Source organism: Cnephaeus nilssonii, assembly GCF_951640355.1.
Source record: "Cnephaeus nilssonii genome assembly, chromosome: 3".
Classification (NCBI taxonomy): Eukaryota; Metazoa; Chordata; class Mammalia; order Chiroptera; family Vespertilionidae; genus Cnephaeus; species Cnephaeus nilssonii.
In genome coordinates this window covers 110,064,327-110,090,347 of record NC_137074.1, presented here as the reverse complement: position 1 = coordinate 110,090,347, position 26,021 = coordinate 110,064,327, and the positions used below count along the sequence as shown (strand labels likewise).

General features: G+C 42.3%; 1 protein-coding gene across 2 annotated transcripts in view; it reads left to right on the top strand.

Annotated features, from left to right (window-relative positions):
* Positions 1 to 26,021, top strand: part of DIPK2A (divergent protein kinase domain 2A) — a 46,633-nt gene that overhangs the window by 8,148 nt on the left and 12,464 nt on the right. The window lies entirely within an intron of this gene.

Below are 26,021 nucleotides of genomic sequence, written 5' to 3'. Positions count from 1 at the left end.
AGACAGAAGCAGTAATGGGGACAGTATTGAGATAGCATTCTATACTACCTTAAAGTTAGTGAGTGGCATTGAGCAAGTTATTTAATGTTTAAGAGCCTGACTTTTTGTGTGTGTGTGAGAGTTTTTTTTTGTGGTTTTTTTTTTTTTTGGGGGGGGGGTGTCTTATTTATTTATTTTTAAATTTTTATTTTATTTTTATTTTTTAAATTTCTTTATTGATTAAGGTATCACATATTTGTCCTCATCTCCCCATTCCCATCCTCATACACCCCTCCCCATGCATGCCCCCACCCCTCCTGTTGTCCTTAACCACTGGTTAGGCTCATATGCTTGCACACAAGTCCTTTGGTTGATCTCTTCCCTATATCCCCACCCTCCTCTACCCTCCCTCTGAGGCCCGACAGTCTGATCCATGTCTCCTTGTTTCTGGGTCTGTTCTTGTTCATCAGTCTATGTTGTTCATCATTTCTCCTAGATGAGTGAGATCATGTGCTACTAGAAATACACTTATAAGAACCAAAAATGAGACAAGCAATAATGGTTTTGCTGAAAGGCAAATGAATCAGTCTGTAGTGAGTTTCTTTCTGGGCCAACAGTTCTTTTGAGACCCAATTTCAATGTCAAACAGTTCCTTATGTGCACATGTCAGCAATGATATTTCATTTCTGGATGGTGGACAAATGGTGGTAATGCAGATCCCTCTAGTTTGGTCCTGGGCAACCTGCAGTAATGCATAGCTGCTGACTACTAGTATGGCAAGGTGATGTCAGCGTCTTCCATCTCTGGACTGCTTCTCTTCTATCTTCATGGTTGGAGTAGTCCTGTCAATTCCTCTCTGTTGCCAGAATCCACATGGTCTCGGAGTTGTTTTCTGAAAATATACAATCATATTCTCGACCAAAAGTTAATAAAGGAATATTTTCTATAAATTTGACTTGGGATCCTTTTTCATTTTTTGCCCAAATGATTTTCCTCTGGCTTGTTTTGACACCATATGTGTTTTTCATGGGTGTCTTGCATTACAATTAGTTTTCTAAAGTACAAATATTCTAGATGTAATTTACTTACAGGATATTTTTCCTTACATGATATTCTTCTACAACCCCTGCCCCCTTTTTTGATTTAAATATTAGGAGGCTTTTGAAAATTTCATAATGTAATCTTGATAGCTTTTAAATTTTAATTTTTTGCATTATAATATGATTGCTTTAGGTTCATTACATGTTACACAATTTTATCCTGGGATGAACTACCAATAAAAATTTTAGTTAAAACTTTAGGAACTGCTTTTTGTCCAGTACTATTAATTTTTCTAGAATATTCACTTGTTTCAATTAGCCAATTTAAATTAACCTGAAAACTTGACTACTATTTTACTGTCAAATTTATTACTCTAACAACAATCTTATTTTACCCTGTAAATATTAGTGGAAAGGATTATATGCCTTCTTGAGTAGACCCTGAGCATTCCTGGTGGTAGGCTGGATTTAGATATCATAAACCTACTTCCCCACACCATGGGTACAAGACAACTCAAACAATTCTTATTGGAGTGAGAGGGCAGCTGCTATCGGCCAAGTCTGTGTCTGTTACCTGGGTCCCTATTTGAGGTGGGCATGGGAAGTTAAGCAGCCATGGGGGCAGGAGACTTCCTTCAGAAGGGGTGAGGGTTCAGGCCCCTGCAAAGTTAGGGGGGTGAGGGTCTGTGCCCCACCTCTGTTGACCCCCAAGATCTCTCCTGATGGCCCCTCTGCGACTGTGCCTGTCTTAGGTTGTTCCTTCCTTGAGGAATCTTACCTGTCTCTGGCTAACCAGCCATCCTCCGGGGCCAAGCAGGGTGACGTGAGGTTCAGTTTTGTCTCCTTGGTAGCCTATGCCCCCAAGGCCTCCATGCCCAGCACCTGCCTTGGGATCCCCTCGCCTGCTGGCGGGGCCCCAGCACTGATCACATATCTTGGGGAACCCGGGTTTCTTCTCCCGGGAGGGCCCAGCTTGCCCCACTGGGTGAGAGAGAGATCCATGATACCAGCCACCACGAGGCTTCAACCTCGGCATGAACAGAAAGCTCAGGCAATAGCTGTGAGTAATTGGATTCTGAGAAGAGGGTCCAAGGGACCAATATAGAATGCTCAGGTGCCTTCCCAGGAGGCCCTCTACACAATGGAAGGGATTAAATCCTTACATGTCCTTGTTAAATTGCTGCCAGACATTCAAAGAATTAGTTTGTAAGTTTGCTTGGGATATTGTGTATTATGCTGTTGTAATTCTAAAATATCAAGAGATGTGTTACCTTTGTCTCCAAGCACCAAAAAGATGATTTTCTTTTATTGATCCCCAAGGGTGCGAGGTACTATTATATGTAATGGGGGTAATCCAAATCTGGGAAGAATTTTAATGACATTGTAGAATAATATCATGTAAGGATATTCTTTGCTCTAGGCCATGACAATTCCCTTTCAAACTGGCTGTCCATTTCTTTTTGTATTGACAAGGTCTTAGTTACATTTTCTGCACCTCTCCCAGGGGCAAGTAGTGATAGTAGTGACACCCTTTCTTTGGTGTCCACACAAGCCAGAAACCTCTCTTTAATTTTACACACAAAGGGGCCGTGGTTTGATTTTGTGTCATACAAGAGGGAAGCTGGGTGACGACACCTGTGTAATTATACTTTCTTGCCCCACCCATGATCCTCCTGGATAACCAAAGTGTTTGGTATTATTGGTGACTACATTAGTCAGGGGATCAGCCCAAGTAAGGGGTCTTAACCATGAAGGGTCAGGAGCATAAGTCCAAAATACTTCCCGATTTTCCCCAGTTAATATTACTGTACATCTGATGATTGCTAGCATGGTTAGAAAGGTGCTCTCAGGCATTCTTGGGTTTCTGGTTACCTCACTATTTCTTCCCTGAGGTTTAACGTTCTGTTTGATGTTTCTCTGTCTCTGGATCTTTTTTTTTCTTTTTTCTATCAGTTTATGTTGTTCACTATATTCCACAAATGAGATCATGTGATATTTATCTTTCTCTGCTTCGCTTATTTCACTAAGCATAATGTTCTCCATCTCCATCCACGTTGTTGCAAATGGTAAGAGCTCCTTCTTTTTTACCGCAGCGTAGTATTCCATTGTGTAGATGTACCACAGTTTTTTAATCCACTCATCTGCTAATGGGCACTTAGGCTGTTTCCAAATCTTTGCTATGGTGAATTGTGCTGCTATGAACATAGGGGTGCATGTATCCTTTCTGATTGATGTTTCTAGTTTCTTGGGATATATTCCTAGAAGTGGGATCACTGGGTCAAATGGGAGTTCCATTTTTAGTTTTTTAAGGAAACTCCATACTGTTCTCCACAGTGGCTGCACCAGTCTGCATTCCCACCAGCAGTGCAAAAGAGTCCCTTTTTCTCCGCATCCTCGCCAGCACTTGTCATTTCTTGCCTTGTTGATAATAGCCATTCTGATAGGTCTGAGATGGTACCGCATTGTTGTTTTGATTTGCATCTCTCAGATGATTAGTGACTTTGAGCAGGTTTTCATATGTCCCTTGGCCTTCCCTCTATCTTCTTTCTAAAAGTATCTATTTAGATCAGTTGCCCATTTTTTGAATGGGTTGTTTATCTTCTTTTTGTTAAGCTGCATGAGTTCCCTGTAAATGTTGGAGATTAAACCCTTATCGTTGATATCAATGGCAGATATGTTCTCCCATGCAGTGAGTGGGCTTTCTTGTTGTTTTATTGATGGTTTCCGTTGCTGTGCAAAAGCTTTTTATTTTGATGTAGTACCATTTGTTTATTTTCTCTTTAGTTTCCATTGCCCTAGGAGCAGTATCAGTGAAGATGGTCTTTTGACATATGTCGGAGATTTTTATGCCTATAGATTCCTCTAGTATTTTTATGGTTTCCTGTCTTATGTTTACGTTCTTGATCCATTTTGAGTTTATTTTTGTGTATGGTGTAAGTTGGTGGTCTAGTTTCATTTTTTTGCATGTATCTGTCCAATTTTCCCAACACCATTTATTGAAGAGACTGTCTTGACTCCATTGTATGTTCATGCCTCCTTTGTCAAATATTAATTGAGCATAGTGGTTTGGGCCGATTTCTGGGTTCTCTATTCTATTCCATTGGTCTATATGTCTGTCCTTGTGCCAATACCAGACAGTTTTGAGCATAGTGGCTTTGTAATATAGCTTGAAATCTGGTATTGAGATCCCTCCTACTTTGTTCTTTTTTCTCAGGATTGCTGTAGCTATTTGGGATCTTTTTTTATTCCAGATGAATTTTTGGAAAGTTTGTTCTATGTCTGTGAAATATGCCGTTGATATTTTAATGGGAAGTGCATTGAAATTATAGATTGCTTTGGGTAGTATGGACATTTTAATGATGTTGATTCTACCAGTCCATGAACACGGTATGTTCTTCCATCTGTTTATGTTTTCCTGTATCTCTTTTTTCAGTGTTGTGTAGTTTTCCGTGTATAGGTCTTTTACCTCTTTAGTTAAGTTTATTCCTAGGTATCTTAATTTTTTTGGTGTGATGGTAAATGTGATTGCTTTTATAGTCTCTCTTTCTGTAAGTTCATTATTGGTGTATTGAAATGTCATAGATTTCTTGTCATTATTTTTGTATGCTGCTACTCTGCCAAATTCATTTATTAAGTCTAATAATTTTTTCATTGAGTCTTTAGGGTTTTCTATGTACAGTATCATGTCATCTGAAAATAAGGACAGTTTTACTTCTTCTTTTCCAATTTGGATGCCTTTTATTTCTTCTTCTTGTCTGATTGCAATGGCTAGTATTTCCAGCACTATGTTGAACAGGAGTGGTGAGAGTGGGCATCCCTGTCTTGTTCCTGTTCTTAGGGGAAATGGTTTTAGTTTTTGTCCATTGAGTATGATGTTGGCTATCGGTTTGTCATATATGGCTTTTATTATGTTGAGGTATCATCCTTCTATTCCTACCTTGCTGAGAGTTTTTATAAAGAAAGGGTGTTGGATTTTGTCAAATGCTTTTTCTGCATCAATTGATGACTATGTGGTTTTTATCTCTCAATTTGTTTATGTGATGTATCACATTTATTGATTTGCGAATATTGTACCATCATTGCATCCCAGGGATAAATCCTACTTGGTGATGGTGTATGATCTTTCTGATGTACTGCTGAATCCAATTTGCTAGAATTTTGTTGAGAATTTTGGCATCTATGTTCATGAGGGATATTGGCTTGTAATTCTCTTTCATTGTGTTGTCTTTATCTGGTTTTGGTATTAGGGTGATGCTGGCTTCAGAGAAGGAGCTTGTAAGTGTTCCTTCCTCTTGAATTTTTTGGAATAGTCTGAGGAGTCTAGGTTTAAGTTTTTCCTTGAATGTTTGGTAAAACTCCCTTGTGAAGCCATCTGGCCCTCGGCTTTTGTTTGATGGAAGCTTTTTGATGACTGCTTCAATTTCTTCCATAGTTATCAGCCTATTGAGATTTTTAGTCTCTTCCTGAGTAAGTTTTGGGAGGTTGTATTTTTCTAGGAATGTGTTCATTTACTCCAGGTTGTCTAGTTTGTTAGAATAGAGTTGTTCATAGTATCTTTTAATAATCCTTTGTATTTCTGTGGGGTCTGTTGTTATTTATCCTCTTTCATTTCTGATTTTGTTTATTTGGGTCTTCTCTCTCTGCCTTTTGGTGAGCCTGGCTAGAGGTTCATCAATCTTGTTTATCCTTTCAAAGAACCAGCTCTTGGTTTTATTGATCTTTTGTATTGTTTTTTTGGTCTCTATGTCATTCATTTCTGCTCTGATCTTTATTATTTCCTTCCTTCTGCTCACTATGGGCTTTTCTTGTTGCTCTCTTTCTAATTCTTTGAGTTGTTGAGTTAGATGATTTATTACCATTTTTTCTTGTTTTTTGAGGTAGGCCTGTGGAGCTATAAATTTTCCTGTCAGGACTGCTTTTGTTGTGTCCCATAGTATTTGCATTGTTGTGTTTTTATTGTCATTAGTCTCCAGGATGTTTTTAATTTCTTCTTTGATCTCATTGTTAACCCAATCATTGTTTAATAGCATGCTATTCAGTTTCCAAGTGTTTGAATTTTTCGGAATGTTTTTATTGTAGTTTATATCTAATATTATGCCATTGTGGTCTGAGAAAATGCTTGATATGATTTCAATCTTTTTGAGTTCGAGGAGACTTTGTTTGTGACCCAATATGTGGTCTATTTTTGAAAATGTCCCATGTGCACTTGAGAAGAATGTATATTCCGTGGCTTTGGGGTGAAATGCTCTGAAGGTGTCAATTAGGTCCATCTGATCTAGTGAATCATTTAGAATTGCTGTTTCTTTGCTGATTTTTTGTCTAGATGATTTACTCAGTGATGTCAGTGGTGTATTAAAGTCTCTTACTCTTATTGTATTGTTGTCGATCTCTCCCTTGATATCTTCCAGGAGTTTTGTTATGTATTTGGGTGCTCCTGCATTGGGTGCATATATGTTTATCAGGGTTATATCCTCTTGTTGTATCGATCCCTTTAATATTATGAAGCGGCCTTCCTTATCTCTTGTTATGGCATTTACTTTGGGGTTTATTTTGTCATTAATAAGTACTGCTACACCAGCTTTTTTTTTTCATTTCCATTTGCCTGAAAGATGTTTTTCCATCCCTTCACTTTCAATCTGTATGAGTCCTTTATTCTGAGGTGGGTCTCTTGTAGACAACAAATATATGGGTCGTGTTTTTTTATCCATTCAGCCATTCGATGTCTTTTGATTGGAGCATTTATTCCGTTTACGTTTAAAGTTATTATTGAAAGGTACTTCTTTGTAGCCTTTTTTATTTTTTGAGACTATGTTCCTTCTTACCTTTTTTTCTCTTCTTTTTATACCAGTCCCTTTAGCATTTCTTGCATTGCTGCCTTGATATTGATAAACTCCCTTAGTATTTTTTTGTCTGTGAAGCTCCTTATTTTCCCTTCAATTTTGAATGATAACCTTGCTGGATAGAGTATTCTTGGATTCAGTCCCTTGGTTTGCATCACTTTGTAGATTTCCTTCCATTCTTATCTGGCTTGATGTGTTTCTGTTGAGAAATCATTTGATAATCTAATGGGAGTTCCCTTGTATGTAACTTTCTGTCTTGCTCTTGCAGCCTTTAAGATTCTCTCTTTGTCCTGAATATTTGCCATTGTAGTTATAATGTGTCTTGGTGTGGTTCTTTTCAGTGTCATCCTGTTTGGGACTCTCTGAGCTTGTATGACTTTTTTCTTTGCCTCATCAGGGAAGTTTTCTGATATTATTTCTTCAAATCGTTCTTCTAACCCTTGTTTCTCTTCCTGTTGTTCTGGCACCCCTATTATTCATATGTTGTTTCGTTTCATGTTGTCCCATAGCTCCCTTAGGCTTTCCTCCTGTCTTTTAATTTTTTTCTCTAATTGCAATTCAGTTTGGCTGTGTTTTGCTTCCCTGTCTTCTAATTCGCTAATTCGGTCCTCCGCTTCTCCTAGTCTACTGTTGAAACTTTCCATGGTGTTTTTTATTGCAGCTATATCACTCTTCATTTCTTCTTGATTCTTACATAAGTTGTTGATTTTATCATCCATTTCTTCTTGACTCTTGCACAAGGTGTTAATTTTTTCTTCCATCAGGTTTATGAACTCTATGACCCTTATTCTGAATTCTTTTTTCTGACATATTGCATGCCACTTTCACTTAGCTGCTTTTCTGGCATTTCCTCCTTTTCTTTCCTTTGGGGGTATCTTTGTTTACCCATTTTTGGTCTCACCGACTGATCTAGATGTCGAGCTGTGCAGGGGCTACTCCTTGGGTGGCAGCAGATTCTCTGGCTGCAGTTGCTCCTCAGGCAGTCACGGTAGCAGCTGCTTCTCAGTTGGCAGCGGTTCCTCTGGTGGGTGCTGTTCGCAGCAGTGGTGCCTCCTCTGGCTGGTGGGGGAGGCTGCTCATATAGCTGCTGTTCCTTGAATGGGGGTGGGCTGATTATGAGGTTACTGCGGAACTGGCTGCTCACACAGCTGCTGCTCCTTGGACAGGAGCGGGCTGCTCATGTGTCTGCTGTTCACGTGGTTGCAGTGCCCTGAGCTAAAGCGTTGGGCCAGTCAGAGGGGAACCTGCTTCCGAACGCACAGGAGCCTGCGCCCTGGGCAGCTGGAGCCTCGTTGACCATGGGATCACAGCCTAGGTAGTGTGTCCCTGGCAGTGGTGGCTATAGAGTCCCAGGTGTTATCTGAGGGCACTCTGGTTGGAGTTGAGGTGGGGAACCCGGTTACAGCACCTCTCCCCTTCAAAAAGTCTAGGCCCCTTAGGACAAGCTGGCCTTCTGGTGCTGTTTGCAATGGTAGCAGAAGCTGCCTAGTTAGGCGAGCCTGATTAGCCTGCCCCTGAAGGTCCTGTGGGATCTAACTGTGCCTCATTCACTCACTTACACACAGATACCCCACCTGACCACACGCTCCTTTTTTACTCCCTCACTCACTCATGCTCTTTCCCTCACTGCCGCATTCTTCCTGCCTCTGTAGTTGGGTCTGGGGTGTTATTGACCCTTTCGTGGATGGAGTTTCCTCTCCAGGTGTCTGGTTATGTGGCTTGCTCTCAAGCCCCTTGGCCTGACCGGATAAAATTCACCTCAACAAGACACAACACCGAGGGAACTAAGCACAAATGTACTCTCAACACCAATAACCCCAATATAAGTGACCACCTGAGAAAAGAGAGATAGGGCAGAGAAAACAGAGCACAAATGCTATGGAGGAGAGTGAAAAAGATATGGGATAAAAGACAAAGGAATAAGAGGAGTGGGGCAGAATCTGTAGAGGCTGAGCTTGTATAGTGAAAATAAGATTAAGAATTGGATGAATATGGGGAGGACCTCAATTTAAATATATTTTTATTGATTTTTTACAGAGAGGAAGGGAGAGGGATAGAGAGTTAGAAACATCGATGACAGAGAAACATCGACCAGCTGCCTCTTGCACACCCCCTACTGGGGATGTGCCCAAAACCAAGGTACATGCCCTTAACCAGAATCGAACCTGGGACCTTTCAGTCCGCAGGCCAATGCTCTATCCACTGAGCCAAACCGGTTTCGGCAGGAGGACCTCAATTTAGTATTGAGGAAGTAGAAGGGGAATAAGTGGATGAGATGAAAGCGAATGAGAAGAAAAAATAATAAATTTTAAAAAATGATTTCAAAAATAGTATAAAAAATTAAAAATAGCAAATAAAAAATAATGATGAAAAATAATGTGAACAGAAATAAAATAAGAAAAGCAACAAACCAAAACAGGAAAACAAAGAAGAAAAGAAGAAAGGAAAAGAAAGAAAAAAGGGATAATAAAAGTAAAAGTGAATAAAGTGGGGTGTGTTCCTTTGGCTGGCTTATGATTCCAGTTGTCTGTACTGTTCTGTTTGTCAGTTTCCAGTTGCTGGGGCTAAAGATTTCTCTTTAGGCCAGTTCCTTTGTCCTCAGGAAGTATTCAGATTCCTTTGTATTATTCAGGGTGGGATCTGGGTGTGGCTATATTGGTTGCCTGGAGACTGGAGGGAGGGGCTATCTCTCAGGAGAAAATGGTGACGGGGTTTAGGTGACTCAGCACTAGACCCTCCACCACCTCCCCTGGACCGCCACCTACTCTCCCCAGACTCCACAAGCCCACACCTTCTCCCGCACCGCAGCCACGGGTAAATGTGTTGGTCTCCAAAAGGTCCCATGAGCCAGGTTCAGTGGGAGAAGGCACAGGCTCCCGCGTGAGGAGCGACCGCGTCCCCTCTTACCAGCACTGCACGATCCGGCTAGCCCTTCAGAGCTGCCTCAGCTCAGGTCCAAAATCCAGACTCCAAGGTCCAAAATCCCCTACCTCCCACGGTCCCCCTATATCCCCCCCCCCTTTTTTTATTTTTACAGACTGACGCTTTTCCTGTCCTCAGGAAATCAGCCCGACACCCAGTAGACTCCCCCTGACCCTCTGGCCACAGAGGCTCGGCACATACTCCAGCCCAGAACCTTGATTTTACCTTTTCCAGGGACTTCTGCCCTTCCCGGGTGCAAACTATCTCACCAGCTGCGTCTCTTTGCCAAATTCGGGCTGAATTCCACTCGTTTCAGCTGCTCCCTCCACCCGCTCCGGGACAAGACTCAGGACACGTCCCTATATTCCGCCATCTTTTCGCGGCTCCGAGCCTGAGTTTTTTAATCAGTGAAGTGGGAATGGTAACATTTATCCAACAGAATAATTTTAAAGATTAAAGGAGATATGATTATTTAGATAACATACACAAAATATCTTTAATGATAACTTTTTTGTTTTTTTTTTTAATAAATCCTTATTGTTCAGATTATTACAGTTGTTCCTCTTTTTCCCCCATAGCACCCCCCACCCAGTTCCCACCCCATCCTCTGCCCTTACCGCCCCCCCACTGTCCTCATCCATAGGTGTACAATTTTTGTCCAGTCTCTTCCCACACCCCCCACACCCCATTCCCCCCGAGAATTGTCAGTCCACTCTCTTTCTATGCCCCTGATTCTATTATTTCGCCAGTTTATTCTGTTCATCAGATTTTTTTATTCACTTGATTTTTAGATTCACTTGTTGATAGATATGTATTTGTTGTTCAAAATTTTGATCTTTACTTTTTTCTTCTTCTTCCTCTTCTTAAAGAATACCTTTCAGCATTTCCTATAATACTGGTTTGGCGGTGATGAACTCCTTTAGCTTTTTCTTATCTGTGAAGCTCTTTATCTGACCTTCAATTCTGAATGATAGCTTTGCTGGGTAGTGTAATGTTGGTTGTAGGTTCTTGCTATTCATCACTTTGAATATTTCTTGGCACTCCCTTCTGTTGACTATGGCCTGCATAGTTTCTGTTGACAAATCAGCTGACAATCGTATGGGTGCTCCCTTGTAGGTAATTGTTTTTCTCTTGCTGCTTTTAATATTCTCTCTTTGTCTTTTGCTCTTGGCATTTTAATTATGATGTGTCTTGGTGTGGTCCTCTTTGAATTCCTTTTGTTTGGGGTTCTTTGTGCTTCCTGGACTTGCAAGTCTATTTCTTTCACCAGGTAGGGCAAGTTTTCTGACATGATTTCTTCAAATAGGTTTTCAATATCTTGCTCTCTCTCTTCTTCTGGCACCCCCATAATTCTGATGTTGGTACGCTTGAAGTTGTCCCAGAGGCTCCTTACACTATCTTCATATTTTTGGATTCTTTTTTCTTTTTGCATTTCCGGTTGGGTATTTCTTGCTTCTTTGTATTTCAATCTTTGACTTGATTCTTGCGATCCTCTAGTCTGCTGTTGGATCTCTGTATATTATTCTTTATTTCAGTCAGTGTATGCTTAATTTCTAGTTGGTCCTTTTTCATATCCTCAAGGATCTCACTAAATTTATCAGCGGTTTCTAGAAAATTCTTGAAAAACCTTATAACCATGGTTTTGAACTCTATGTCCAGTAGTTTGCTTTCCTCCATTTCTGTCATTTGTGACCTATTTCTTTGTCTCCGCATTTTGGCTGCTTCCCTGAGTTGATAGAGTGGCTTTGTGTGCTAGGTCTCCTATAGGGCCCAGTGGCTCAGCCTCCCCAGTTACCTGAGGTGGACACTCTTGGTGCACCCCTTTGTGGGCTGTGTGCACAGTCTTGTTGTAGTTAATCCTTGATTGTTGTTGGTATCACTGGGAGAAATTGACCTCCAGGCCAATTGGCTGTGAGAATCAGCTGTGTCTACGATGGGTTAACTTCTGTGTTGGAGACACTCTTATGGGGCAAGACTTGCTTTAGTGGGGCTTTGGTGCTTACTGAGTCTGGCCCCTGAATGTGTCCTTTATGGATCTGAGGAGTTGTAATCTGGATGGTCCCATTCTGACCACTGCGTACACTGGCTCTTGGATCTCTAAGGAGGTGCTAATTTAGCCTCTGCCTGAGGCCACCCAGCAGGAGCTATGGAGAGATCTGCAGATTCCTCTTCTTTGTTCGGGTTTTGGAGGTGCCCAGATGAGGCCCAGCTGTGAAGTAATACAGGCTGCTGCTGCAGGGCCTTGGGCCTTCTTTTGGTAGTTCTGGGGCTCTCTGACCCAGCTGCAGTTCGTTAGGTAATTTTAGATTGCAAAATGCCAGGCCATTCATATGCAAAAGCCTCTGGGTACACCTTGGGTGGGGCAGGGTCTCAGGGAATCAACAGGGCAGAGCAAACAGCTATGGCTGATCCTCAGCCCTGCCCTAAGAGGCCCCGGGTCTCAGTGTCCCACGGTAATCGCTGCAAGCACTTCTGAGAGAAAGCCACCCTCAAGTTCCGCCCGATGCCAGACAGTCCAGTTTCTCCCCATATGAGTCTGGATCCCCAGAGTCTTGACTGGAACTGGAGTTCAGAGCAGTCGGGAGCTTGTGTCTCCCTCCTGATTGAAAAAGACAACTATGTCCTCAGTTGCTAGCCCTTTCCATGCGCGCACCTCTGTACCTCTGCACTTTACTTCAGCACCTCCTGTGAGTCTCCGTGTGCTTTTCTCTTTCCTTCTAGTTGTAGAATTTCCACTCAACCAGCCTTCCTGTGGTTCTGGATGGTGTCTGTTTTGTCTTTTAGTTGTAGTTTTGAAGTGGTTGTGCGAGGCAGCAAGTTCAGGTGTTTACCTATGCTGCCATCTTGGTTTCTCGATAGCGTTTTTATTTTTAAATATATTTTTACTGATTTCAGAGAGGAAGGAAGAGTGAGGGAAAGATAGAAACATCAGTTTTGAGAGAGAATCATTGATCGGCTGCCTCCTGCACGCCTCCTACTGGTGATCAAGCCGGAAACCCTGGCATGTGTACTTGACTGGAATCAAAGCCGAGACCCTTCAGTCCTCAGGCCAACACTCTTATCTACTGAGCCAAACCAGCTAGGGCAATGATAAAGTATTTTTAGAAAATGTTATCATCATATATAATAAAGAGGTAATATGCAAATTGACTGTTCCACGCTCACACAAGATGGCCGCCCCCATGTGGTCAAAAGATGGCCGGCAGGGGAGGGCAGTTGTGGGTGATCAGGCCTGTAGGGGAGGGTAGTTAGGGGCGACCAGGCCAGCACGGGAAGGCAGTTGGGGGTGACTGGGCCAACAGGGGAGGGAAGTTGGGGGATGGGGCCGGCAGGGGAGGGCAGTTAGTTTTAACTGGGCCAGCAGGGGAGGGTAGTTGGGGGTGACCAGGCCTGCAGGGGAGGGCAGTTGCGGGGCGGACCAGGCCTGCAGGGGAGGGCATTTGGGGGTGACCAGGCCAGCAAAGGAGGGCTGTTGGGGGCGATCAGGTCGGAAGGGGAGGGCAGTTGGGGGAATCGGGCCAGCAGGGGAGCTGTTAGGCATCGATCAGGCTGGCAGGGAAGTGGTTAGGGGGTGATCAAGCTGGCAGGCAGAAGCGGTCAGGGGAAATCAGGCAGGCAGGCAGGTGAGCGGTTGGGATCCAGCAGTTCTGGATTGTGAGAGGGATGTCCAACTGCCGGTTTTAGGCCTAATCTGGCAGTCGGACATCCCTCAAGGGGTTCCAGATTGGAGAGGGTGCAGGCTGGGCTGAGGGACACCCCCCGCCCCAGTGTACAAATTTCGTGCACCGGGCCTCTAGTTAATTTATAAATTACCTTACTCCATTTTTAGATAACTATAGTAGTTGAAAAAGTCTTTTGTGCATTATGTTGACATCTATCTTAGAAATATATACATTTTAGTCTTATAGCAAATGTTCAAATGTTACCCCTTTTACATGCACTCATATCATATGTACTTATGTGGCTGCTGCTTCAGGCTACAGTGTTTTTGGAATAGTAATTAAAGTGGTGGGGGCTTAAGGATTTTTCCCATATGAAGTACAATGAATAGAATGAATATTGTAGGAAATATGGTTTAGATAAGGGTTCAGTAGTACAAAGCAAATAGTTTCATTTTTATTCTTTAAATCATTATTACAGTCTAATAATTTACTTAGTAATCGATGACTCATTTTTAAAATGGAGGTTAAGTTGGTTTATTTATAGGCACTCTTAAACTCTGGGACAGAGTCTTCTTTTTTTCTTTATTGATTAAGGTATTACATATGTGTCCTTATCCCCCCATTGCCCTCCCATCCCCAACCCCCCCACTGATGCCCTCACCCGCCTGGTGTCTGTGTCCATTGGTTACGCTTATATGCATGCATACAAGTCCCTTGGTTCATCTCTTCCCCTTACCCCCACCCTCCCTTACCTTCCCTCTGAGGTTTGATGGTCTGATCGATGCTTCTCTGTCTCTGGTTCTCTTTTTGTTCATCAGTTTATGTTGTTCATTGTATTCCACAAATGAGTGAGATCATGTGATATTTATCTTTCTCTGATTGGCTTATTTTGCTTAGCATAATGCTCTCCAGTTCCATCCAATTCTTGCAAATGGTAAGAATTCCTTCATTTTTATCGCAGTGTAGTATTCCATTGTGTAGATGTACCACAGTTATTTAATCCACTCATCTGCTAATGGGCACTTAGGCTGTTTCCAAATCTTAGCTATGGTAAATTGTGCTACTATGAACATAGGAGTGCATATATCCTTTCTGATTGGTGTTTCTAGTATCTTAGGATATATTCCTAGGAGTGGGATTACTGGGTCAAATGGGAGTTCCATTTTTAGTTTTTTGAGGAAACTCCATACTGTTCTCCACAGTGGCTGCACCAGTCTGCATTCCCACCAGCAGTGCACGAGTGTTCCTTTTTCTCCGCATCCTCACCAACACTTGTCGTTTGTTGATTTCTTGATGATAGCCATTCTGACAGGTGTCAGATGGTACCGCATTATTTTGATTTGCATCTCTCGGATGATTAGTGACTTTGAGCATATTTTCATATTTCTCTTGGCCTTACTTATGTCCTCTTTCAAGAAGTATCTATTTAGGTCCATTGCCCATTTTTTGATTGGGCTGTTTATCTTTCTTTTGTTAATTTTTATGAGTTCCCAGTAATTGTTGGAGATTAAACCCTTATTGGTGATAGCATTGGTGAATATGTTCTCCCATGCAGTGGGCTTTCTTGTTGTTTTGTTGATGGTTTCTTTTGCTGTACAGAAGCTTTTTATTTTGATGTACTCCCATTTTTATTTTCTTTTTAGTTTCCATTGCCCTAGGAGCAGTATCAGTGAAGATATTGCTTCAACATATGTCTGAGGTTTTGCTGCCTGTGGATTCCTCCAATATTTTTATGGTTTCCCATCTTATGTTCAAGTCTTTTATCCATTTTGAGTTTATTTTTGTGTATGGTGTAAGTTGGTGGTCTAGTTTTTTGGGTTTTTTTTTTTTTTTTCATGTATCTGTCCCATTTTCCCAGCACCATTTATTGAAGAGACTGTCTTAACTCCATTGTATGCTCTTGCCTCCTTTGTCAAATATTAATTGAGCATAGTAGTTTGGGTTGATTTCTGGGTTCTCTATTCTGTTGCATTGGTCTATATGTCTGTTCTTGTGCCAGTACCAGGCTGTTTTGAGAACAGTGGCTTTGTAATACAGCTTGATATCTGGTATTGAGATCCCTCCTAGTTTGTTCTTCTTTCTCAGGATTGCTGTAGCTATTCGGGGTCTTTTTTTATTCCAGATGAATATTTGGAGAGTTTGTTCTAGGTCTGTGAAATATGCCATTGGTATTTTAATGGGGAGTGCATTGAATCTATGGATTGCTTTGGGTAGTATGGACATTTTAATGATGTTGATTCTACCAGTCCATGAACACGGTATGTTCTTCTATCTGTTTATGTCTTCCTCTATTTCATTTTTAGTGTCCTGTAGTTTTTCGAGTACAGGCTGAGACAGAATCTTAAAAGATTTATAATCTGAGGTAGGTATGCTGTTTCAGATTCTTCATATTTTGCCTTTCTAGTGCTCATTTGGACTTCTAACTATGAAGTAAAGAGATCTGACAAGAATTGTATGGCATTTCCCAAAAGTTTCAGGAACTGATCTATATACTTTTGGAATACAGTAAAGTTGAAAGGACTAGGTACCATTTGTGCAATCTTTGCTTTCTGGGGCATTAGTTGTGGACAGCAAACAAACAAACAAAAAAAGGTAAATTCACATTTACATTCTGTGGTGGAGAATTGAATTGGGGATAGGATACTTTAAATTGGATGGTCAGGAAGTGCATTTTAGCTGAGTTGTGAATGATGAGAAAAAGCCAGAGGTGCTAAGTTCTGAGGGCAGTGGGGTTTTAGCCAAGAGCTATGGTAAATTAGAGGTCCCCAAGCAGGATCAAGCATGGGACTAGGGAAGCATGGTAGAATATAGGATCACAGAGGAGGTAGGCAAGGGCCATATCCTATATAACCTTCTAACCATGCTTAATGGGTTTAGGATTTTATTTTCAGAGCAATGGGAAACAATAGTAGCAGTTTTTATAGGGCCTGGTTTTTGGAGCTAGGTTTTAAGTGGTAAGAGAACTAGTTTGAGGGAGAGAGCTTGGTGGTTTGGATTAAGATGGTTGCAGTGGAGGTTATGAAAAATGATCAGACCCAGTATGTTTTGGAGAAATAGCTGACAGCTTATTAAAGGCTTAAGGTATGAGGGAAAGAGAAAAGTAAAGGATATCTCCTGTGTTTTTGGTCCAAGCTAGTACTGACTGGCGATTCCTCATTTTGATGAGGAAGCCCAGAGAAAGAATGGCTTTAGAATAGGGGAATCGAGTTTTGTTTAGACTGCATTAAATTTAAGGCAACAATAGAAATACAAATCTAAATCCAGGCACAAGGTATTTAACAGAGAGATACTGATATTTTGCTATTTTTCTTAAGGGCTGTGTTATTCACTTTCTGTTTTAAAGTAACCAGGGAAGTTAGTACTGTTCTACTTGGCAGACTGTTTAAAGAAATCAGATATTGATTAAATAAAGTAAGGTAGCATTCTTAGGTTATTAGGTCAGAAGAAGCTTATACCTTTTTTTCTTTCTTTGAGTTTTTGTTTTATTATGTACTAGAGGCCTGGTGCACAAAATTTGTGCACAGGGGGTGGGGAGGGTGTCCCTCAGCCCAGCCTGCACCCTCTCCAATCTGGGACCCCTCAGGGGATAACTGGCAGTTGGAGATCCCTCTCACAATCCAGAACTGCTGGCTCCTAACCGCTCGCCTGCTTGATTGCCCCTAACTGCTTCTGCCTGCCAGCCTGATCATCTCTAACTGCTCCCCTGCTGGCTTGATTGCCCCTAACCACCTCTGCCTCGGCCCTGCACCCGGGACCCAGGATTCCCTCCTCCAGCTGACCACAGGCACCCAGGATCTGGGCTTCCCTCCCTCTGGTCAGCCATAGGCGCCCGGGCTGGCTGCAGCCTCAGGGGATGGTGGACAGGGGACTTCACCTGTGCTGCAGCCGCAAGTGCTGGCGCCCAGGACCGCAGGGTGGGCGGCTTCTTCGTCTCCCAGGCCACAGCCAGCCGCAGGTACTGGTGCCTGGAACTGCGGGGTGGGCGGCTTCTCCGTCTCTCGTGGGGCAACTTCTCCGCTGTCTGCTGCCTGGGATCACAGGGCAGGCGGCTTCTTCATCTCCTGGGCTGCAGCCAGCCTCAGGCGCTGGGGCCCGGTTTCTCCGTCTCCCCCGGGATGTGGGGCAGGCGGACCTGAGGCTTCTGCTGCTGGCTGCGGCCTGGGATCACGGGCAGGCAGCTTCTTCGTCTCCCGGGCTGCAGCCAGCCTCAGGCTCTGGGGCCCAGTTTCTCCGTCTCCCCCAGGACGTGGGGCGGGCGGTTTCTGCAGCTGGCTGCGGCCTGGGATCACAGGCAGGCAGCTTCTTCTTCTCCGGGCCTCATCCAGCCTCAGGCGCTGGCCACCAACTTCTCTGACTCCCGCAGGCCCAGAGCGGCTGGTGGGCAGGGCCACCACCATCTTTTCAGATTAATTTGCATACTCATCCTGATTGGCTGGTTGGCATAGCAGAGGTACGGTCAATTTGCATCTTTCTCTTTTATTAGTGTAGATGAGTATTTGAGATTGGTATTTGTAGGAGTATTTCAACTTAGAAATGTGGATCATAATTGCTAGTTGTAAGAGTAAGAAATGGTCAGTTGAGACTAGTAAATTTATGCATATTTAAAATTTGTAGCCATGTGATTTTTTTGTGGTGTGGGAGAGCATTTCTTGAGCTATTTATTTTAACTGATGATTTATTTCTATTACATGTAGTAGGTAGTTTTCTGGTTTTGAGATGTTTTAACATTAGTTTTCAATTTTAGATATAGCTGTTGGATATATATTCAGTATAATAACACAACCTTACTATTTTTAAGGCATTGCTTAATATTGTTTTTTGGAATCTAGGTGGGTGGAAAATGATATTCAGAGAATCATTTAATGAAATAAATGGGACATATTCTATGACTTGACAATTTTGACATTATTAAGATTCTCCAGTTTTTGCCATGGATTTTAGCCACTATTTGGTAGCATAAATTAAAAAACCAAAGTTTTAGAAAAATTTTAGCAAGAATTAGGTGACCATTAAATTATCTCAGTAATTTTACTATATTCACTCTCCAGACAGTTCACAAAGCTGTGAACACATTTGTCTGTCACCAGTACAGTTGACTAATCTCTATGAACAGCTGTTATAACACGCATTACTACAAGGGAATTTTGTTCAAATTTGGGCTTTTAAAAATAATTTTGAAACGCAAGCTGAACAAGCATTTTCTATGCTTTTGATAACATTGATACTAATAAAAGGGTAATATGCTAATTAGACCGGGAGACCTTCCAGATGTCCTTCCGGACAAAGCCATGGTGGCAGGGCCGAGGCAGAGGCGATTAGGAGCGAGAATGCCAGCAGGGGGAGGGGCATTTGGGGGTGAGCAGGCCGGCGGGGAGGGCAGTTGGGGGCGAGCAGGCCCGCAAGGGGTGCAGTTGGGGGCAATCAGGCCAGCAGAGGGGGCAGTGGGAGTGATCAAGCTGGCAGGGGTGGCAGTTGGGGGCGATCAGGCCGGTGGGCAGGCAGTGGGAGCGATCAAGTCAGCAGGGGGGGGCAGTTGGGGGCGAGGAGGCCGGCAGGGGGGGCAGTTGGGGGTGAGCAGGGGGGGCAGTTGGGGACGATCAGGCCAGCAGGCAGAGTGATTAGGGGCAATCAGGCAGGTAGGCAGGTGAGTGCTTAGGAGCCAGCAGTCCTGGATTGTGAGAGAGATGTCCCAGATTGGAGAGGGTGCACACCTGGCTGAGGGATCCCAGATTGGAGAGGGTGCACACCAGGCTGAGGGATCCCAGATTGGAGAGGGTGCAGGCCAGGCTGAGGGATCCCAGATTGGAGAGGGTGCACACCTGGCTGAGGGATCCCAGATTGGAGAGGGTGCACACCTGGCTGAGGGATCCCAGATTGGAGAGGGTGCACACCTGGCTGAGGGATCCCAGATTGGAGAGGGTGCAGGCCAGGCTGAGGGATCCCAGATTGGAGAGGGTGCACACCTGGCTGAGGGATCCCAGATTGGAGAGGGTGTAGGCCAGGCTGAATTTTGTGCACCGGGCCACTAGTTTACTTTATAAAAATGTTCTCAAGTTTAAATTTGTGAGTGCTTGGGAGAGCACAGAGAAATGCCAGTTCTGTAGAAAATCTATACCCATATCTTAGATTGTATGTTTTCATTATTGATAGATTTCTTTTTAAATCTGTTTGCTAGGAATTTTTCTTTTTGCTAGGAATTTTTTCTTTTTTAAAGAAACGCAGTTTATAACACATTTCTTCATTAGGTGAACTGCAAAATTAGGCTCATTTTAATGGTATGTTAGGATGTAAATGACTATTAAATAGTTTATTTTTGTATGAAAGGAATTATGATCTTTTATATAATTTTTTAAATATTTTTATTGATTTTTAGAGAGAGGAAAGGAGATAAACATCGATCGGCTGCCTCCTGCATGTGCCCTGACTAGGAATCAAACTGGCAACCTTTTGGTGCATCGGATGATGCCCAACCAAGTGAGCCACACTGTCCAGGGCTAGACTTGACCGTATTTTAATCTATCAATTACATGCTATTCAGTGTAAGTAAATAAATGAATAAAACCCAGAGGCACTGTTTTATATATTTTTACTCATACATTCCATGTCTCCTTCTTTATGACTATGTTCTGACAGAATAAAATGACCTGGTAGAGCAATGTCTATTAATCACAAGATGTTGTGATATTGTAAAAATGTGATGTTAGTTAATTCTAGTATGTATTTTTTTTAAATATATTTTTATAGATTTTGGAGAGGAAGGGAGAGGGAGAGAGAGAGAGAGAAACATCAGTGATGAGAGAGAATCATCGATTGGCTGCCTCTTGCATGCCCTCACTGGGGATTGACAACCCAGTCATATGCCCTGACCAGGAATCAAACTATGACTCATAGGTCGATGCTCAATTACTGAGCAACGCTGGCCGGGCAAAATATTTTTGAATGTAAAGGCTTTGATTAACATATATCTGGGTGTTTTGTAGCATGGTAGACGTTAGTTTGTGTTTTATTCTATTAGGTCCCAACATGACCTGGTCCCTACCTCCTTCTCTATACTCTCTTTCCTCAAGGCATTTCCTCCTCATTAATTTAACTGTGCCTGTTTGGGCCATCCCTTCCTCCCCCCAACCCTCCCAGTTGTGAAAAGACAGTTTCTGGCTCTAACATTTGCCTGGCAAATTCTTGCTCCATCCTCAGTCTATTATACTGATCCTTTAGATCTCTGCTTAAGTAGCACTTCCTTTGACAGGCTGCCCTTTACCACACGACCTAAAATAGATCTCTACTCTTTCTTGATAGACTCTATTTTTCTGTAATTTGTAACAAATTCCATCACTTATTATTTATTTGTGTTTAATAACCACCCTCCCAACTCAGGCTAAAAAATCTTGAGAATAAGGACTATATTTTATTTACAACTGTTCATTGTGAAGTTAGGCTATATCTAGGATTTTTTAATTCAAAATATTTTCATTCCAAACAACTTTCTCACTGCTTTTTACTCGAGCTGCTTATAGTAGTCAATGAAATGTGGGTTAACCCACAGTCCCTTATCAGCAATTCCAAATTTAAAACCCTGTAGAACAGGGGTCCTCAAACTTTTTAAACAGGGGGCCAGTTCACTGTCCCTCAGACCGTTGGAGGGCCGGACTATAGTTTAAAATAAACTATGAACAAATTCCTATGCACACTGCACATATCTTATTTTGAAGTAAAAAATCAAAACGGCAAAAAACACCTGCATGTGGCCCGCGGGCCGTAGTTTGAGGATGCCTGCTATAGAAAATAGGTTTTGTCAAATTAAAAAAGCAAAAATAATAAATGTGAAAAAACATGAGGTAATTTATGTGCTTTATTTCACTTAAGATGAACAAGCTTACATTATTTTTGCAGCGATAATAGATGTTTTTGTGAGGTTCTCTCCCAGACCACTAGAGGCATTGCTTAATATGAGATGCATCTGAAAACTTCTGAAACGGGAATCCTGGACTGAGGGGGTTGTATTTGCCTGACTTTGCTCTTGAGTTTAGGCGAATCACTTAAACGGTGCTGATAAGATTGAACTAGATTTACAACTCAGGTACTTTCTGACTCTAGAATTTGATTTCACATCCTTTTTATTGATCACATAAACATGATACTTGTTATGATAGATAGGTGATAGGTTACTTCAGAATTTAGATTTACTTTGTGTTGTTTACTTATTCAATGAAAAGCAAATTAAATGCTGTATTTATGTGTATATGTGTTGCCAAATTATAAATATTATATTTTTAGTACTTGTGGTTGCCCTGTGTACAGGCAGTCCTTGGGTTACGTCGGAGATCCGTTCCTATGGTGCAACGTAACTCTATTTTCGCCGTAAGTTGGAACCCACCTACATAAGCACCTATGTCACTCACATGGAGCACGTACATGGCAGTAATGAAGTGAAACAGTAAAAAAAATTTAAAAGAAAGATAACAATTCCTGACCTTTACTTTGTGGTAAATAAGTAATAAAAAACATAAAACACATATGTACATACGTCGAAATGACGGGACTTTTTTATTTTTATAAATACTGTAAGTGGGAGATGGCGACCTAACCACGAAACAACGTAAGTTGACTCCAACGTAACCCGAGGACTGCCTGTGTTCTCAGAGCACTGAGCGAAAGTCTGGTAACTAATTTACATATCCCATTGTAAATTAGAAACTGCTAGAGGACAGTGAAGATGTATTTCTGATTTAATCGTTCTTGGCTATATTTGGAAGGAGTTCATTATTTAAAGATGCTTTCCAGATAGGTAATAACAAAGTAAGCACATCTGTTGATGAATATCTGGACTTTTTATTCATTAGATTGAATTAGGGAATACGAAAATGTTTTGGTAAGCAATTCTTTATAAAGAAGAATTAAATCTACAAAGAATATTTTATGCTTTCTTTTATTTGATCCTTGTATTGCCTGATGAATATGTTGGTACAAGAGAAATCTCAGTTTTACAGAGGAACATACTAAGCTCTAAGAAGTTTTGACTTTGCCAGGGTTACACACCTAGTGAGAGACAGAGGTGAAGGTGGACTTTGAAAGCTTGCCTATTGGTTTTTAAGTTCGTTATTCTGCTTATATACAATATTGTCCTTTAAATATAGAATTTTATATTATACATCATAAAGAATATAAAATTACCTAAATTTCCTTACCTTGATTATAGACATTTTATGTCACCTTCATTTTATTTGCTCTTAGAATGGAAGATGACCATAGTGGTTTTGCTTATTTGCTCCTGAAAGCTTGTTTTTAGGCTGCTGTTAATACTTTTAAAATACAGTAATATTATAAATGTTTCTTGCAGTTGTATAATCTTAAACTAATATTTAGTTTAAAAAAACTTCACAAGACAAACCAAGATGGCGGCATAGGTAAACACCTAAACTGCTGCCTTGCACAACAATTTCAAAACTACAACTAAAAGACAAAACGGACATCATCCAGAACCACAGGAAGGTTGGCTGAGTGGAAATTCTACAACTAGAAGGAAAGAGAAAAGCACACTGAGACTCAGAGGAGCTGCAGAAGGCGCACGTGCATGAAGTGGGCTGGCAACTGAGTTACACGGCTGGCTTTCTCAATCAGGAGGGAGACAAAAGCTCCCAAATGCTCTGAACTCCAGTTCCAGGCGCAACTCTGGGGACTCAGACTCATTCGGGGAGAAACTGGACTGTCTGGCAGCGAGTGTAACTCGAGGGCGGCTTTCTCTCAGAGTTGCTTGCAGCGATTACCAAGGGACACTGAGACCCCGGGGGCCTCTTAGGGCAGGGCTGATGGGAAGACATTGCTGTCTGCTCCACCCTGAGACTCCACCCCATCCAAGCTCAGCACAGACGCTTTTCCAAGTCTTGTCTCATAAGGGTGTCTCCAGCACAGAAGTTCTCCCAGTGTAGATACAGCTGATCCTCACAGCCAATTGGCCTGGAGGTCAATTTCTCCCAGTGATACCAACAACAATCAAGGCTTAACTATAAGACTGTGCACACAGCCCACAAAGGGGTGCACCAAGAGTGTCCACCTCAGGTAACTGGGGAGGCTGAACCACTGGGCCCTGTAGGACATCTAGCACACAAAGCCACTCTATCAACTCAGGGAAGCAGCCAAAATACGGAGACAAACAGATCACAAATGAAAGAAATGGAGGAAAGCAAACGACTCGATATAGAGTTCAAAACCACGATTATAAGGTTTTTCAAGAATTTTCTAGAAAAGGCCAATAAATTTAGCGAGACCCCCGAGGATATGAAAAAGGACCAACTAGAAATTAAGCATACACTGACTGAAATAAAATATAATATACAGAGATCCAATAGCAGACTAGAGGATCGCAAGAATCAAGTTTCAAAGATTTGAAATACAAAGAAGCAAAAAACACCCAACCGGAAAAGCAAAAAGAAAAAAGAATCCAAAAATATGAAGATAGTGTAAGGAACCTCTGGGACAACTTCAAGCATACCAACATCAGAATTATGGGGGTGCCAGAAGAAGAGAGAGAGCAAGATATTGAAAACCTATTTGAAGAAATAATGACAGAAAACTTCCCACACCTGGTGAAAGAAATAGACTTACAAGTCCAGGAAGCACAAAGAACCCCAAACAAAAGGAATCCAAAGAGGACCACACCAAGACACATCATAATTAAAATGCTAAGGGCAAAAGACAAAGAGAGAATATTAAAGGCAGCAAGAGAAAAAACAGTTAGTTACCTACAAGGGAGCACCCATACGATTGTCAGCTGATTTGTCAACAGAAACTATGCAGGCCAGAAGGGAGTGGCAAGAAATATTCAAAGTGATGAATAGCAAGAACCTACAACCAAGATTACTCTACCCAGCAAAGCTATCGTTCAGAATTGAAGGTCAGATAAAGAGCTTCACAGATAAGAAAAAGCTAAAGGAGTTCATCACCGCCAAACCAGTATTATATGAAATGCTGAAAGGTAGCCTACCTAATAAAAGAGTAATATGCAAATTGACCCTAACTGTGCTACACCCACAATTCACACCCACCAACCAATCAGGAGCAAATATGCAAATAAACCCAACCAAGATGGCTACAGCCACAGTGAGCAGGAGGGAGGCTTGGGTTTCCCTGGCAACAGAGGAAGCTAAGCTTTCCTCCTGCCCTTACCGGCCTAAGCCTCCACTCAAGGCTACAAAGTTTCAATTATACAAGGTAAACAAATCCAAACAGAAATGGCGGCAGCTATGAAGCTGGAAAGATCAGGAGGCAAGGGTTGCCCCTGGCAATGGAGGAAGCAAAGCTTCTGCAGCCCTGGCTGGCCTAGGCCTCCGCTCCAGGCTACAAAGTTTCAATTGTAGAAGATACATAAATCCCAGATACCAGGGCCTCTGCTTGGGTCGCCGGGGGGTGTGGCCAGCCTGCAAACCACCACAGGCCCTTTACCCAGGCCGCCCCATACTCCATGGGAACCCCCACCCTGATCTGGGACACCCTTCAGGGCAAACCAGCTGACCCCACCCGTACACCAGGCCTCTATCCTATCTAATAAAAGAGTAATATGCTGATTGACCATCACTCCAACACATAATATGGCTGTCCCCATGTGGACACAAGATGGCCACAACAAGATGGCCAGCAAGGGAGGGAAGTTGGGAGGCACCAGGCCAGCAGGAGAGGGCAGTTGGAGGCGATCAACCCTGCAGGGCAGGGCAGTTAGGTATGACCAGGCCCGCAGAGGAGGAAAGTTGGGGGCAAACAGGCTGGCAGGGGAGCAGTTAGGCATCAATCAGGCTGGCAGCGGAGTGGTTAGGGGGTGATCAGGCTGGCAGGCAGAATCAGTTAGGGGCAATCAGGAAGCCAGACAGGCGAGCAGTTTAGGCAAATCCCATCGGGATTGGGCCTAAACAGGCAGTCAGACATCCCTCGAGTGGTCCCAGATTGGAGAGGGTGCAAGCTGGGCTGAGGGACACCCCCCCTCCGTGCACGAATTTCATGCACCGGGCCTCTAGTTCTTTAAGAAGAGAAAGAAGAAAAAGGTAAAGATAAAAATTATGAACAACAAATACATATCTATCAACAAGTGGATCTAAAAATCAAGTGAATAAAAAATCTGATGAACAGAATAAACTGGTGAATATAATAGAATCAGGGGCATAGAAAGGGAGTGGTCTGACAATTCTCGGGGGGGAAGGAGTGGGGTGGGTGCAGGAAGAGACTGAACAAAAATTGTACACCTATGGATGAGGACAGTGGTGGGGTAAGGGCAGAGGGTGGGGTGGGAACTGGTTGGAGGGAGCTATGGGGGAGGGAGAAAGAGGAACAACTGTAATAATCTGAACAATAAAGATTTATTAAATAAAAAAATAAAACAACTTTACATATTATACTTTATGACATACATTCAGAACTGATAAAAAAAAAACCCCTGAACAATTCATTAGAGTGCCTCTATCTAATTATAATTTAAATCATTCTACCTTTAAACACTCCTTCCTGGCTGAAAAGTAATTGTATATATTTTTTCAATTGTGAACTCATAAAAATACATTTTATTTCAGATTACTTTAAACAATGTGACTGTT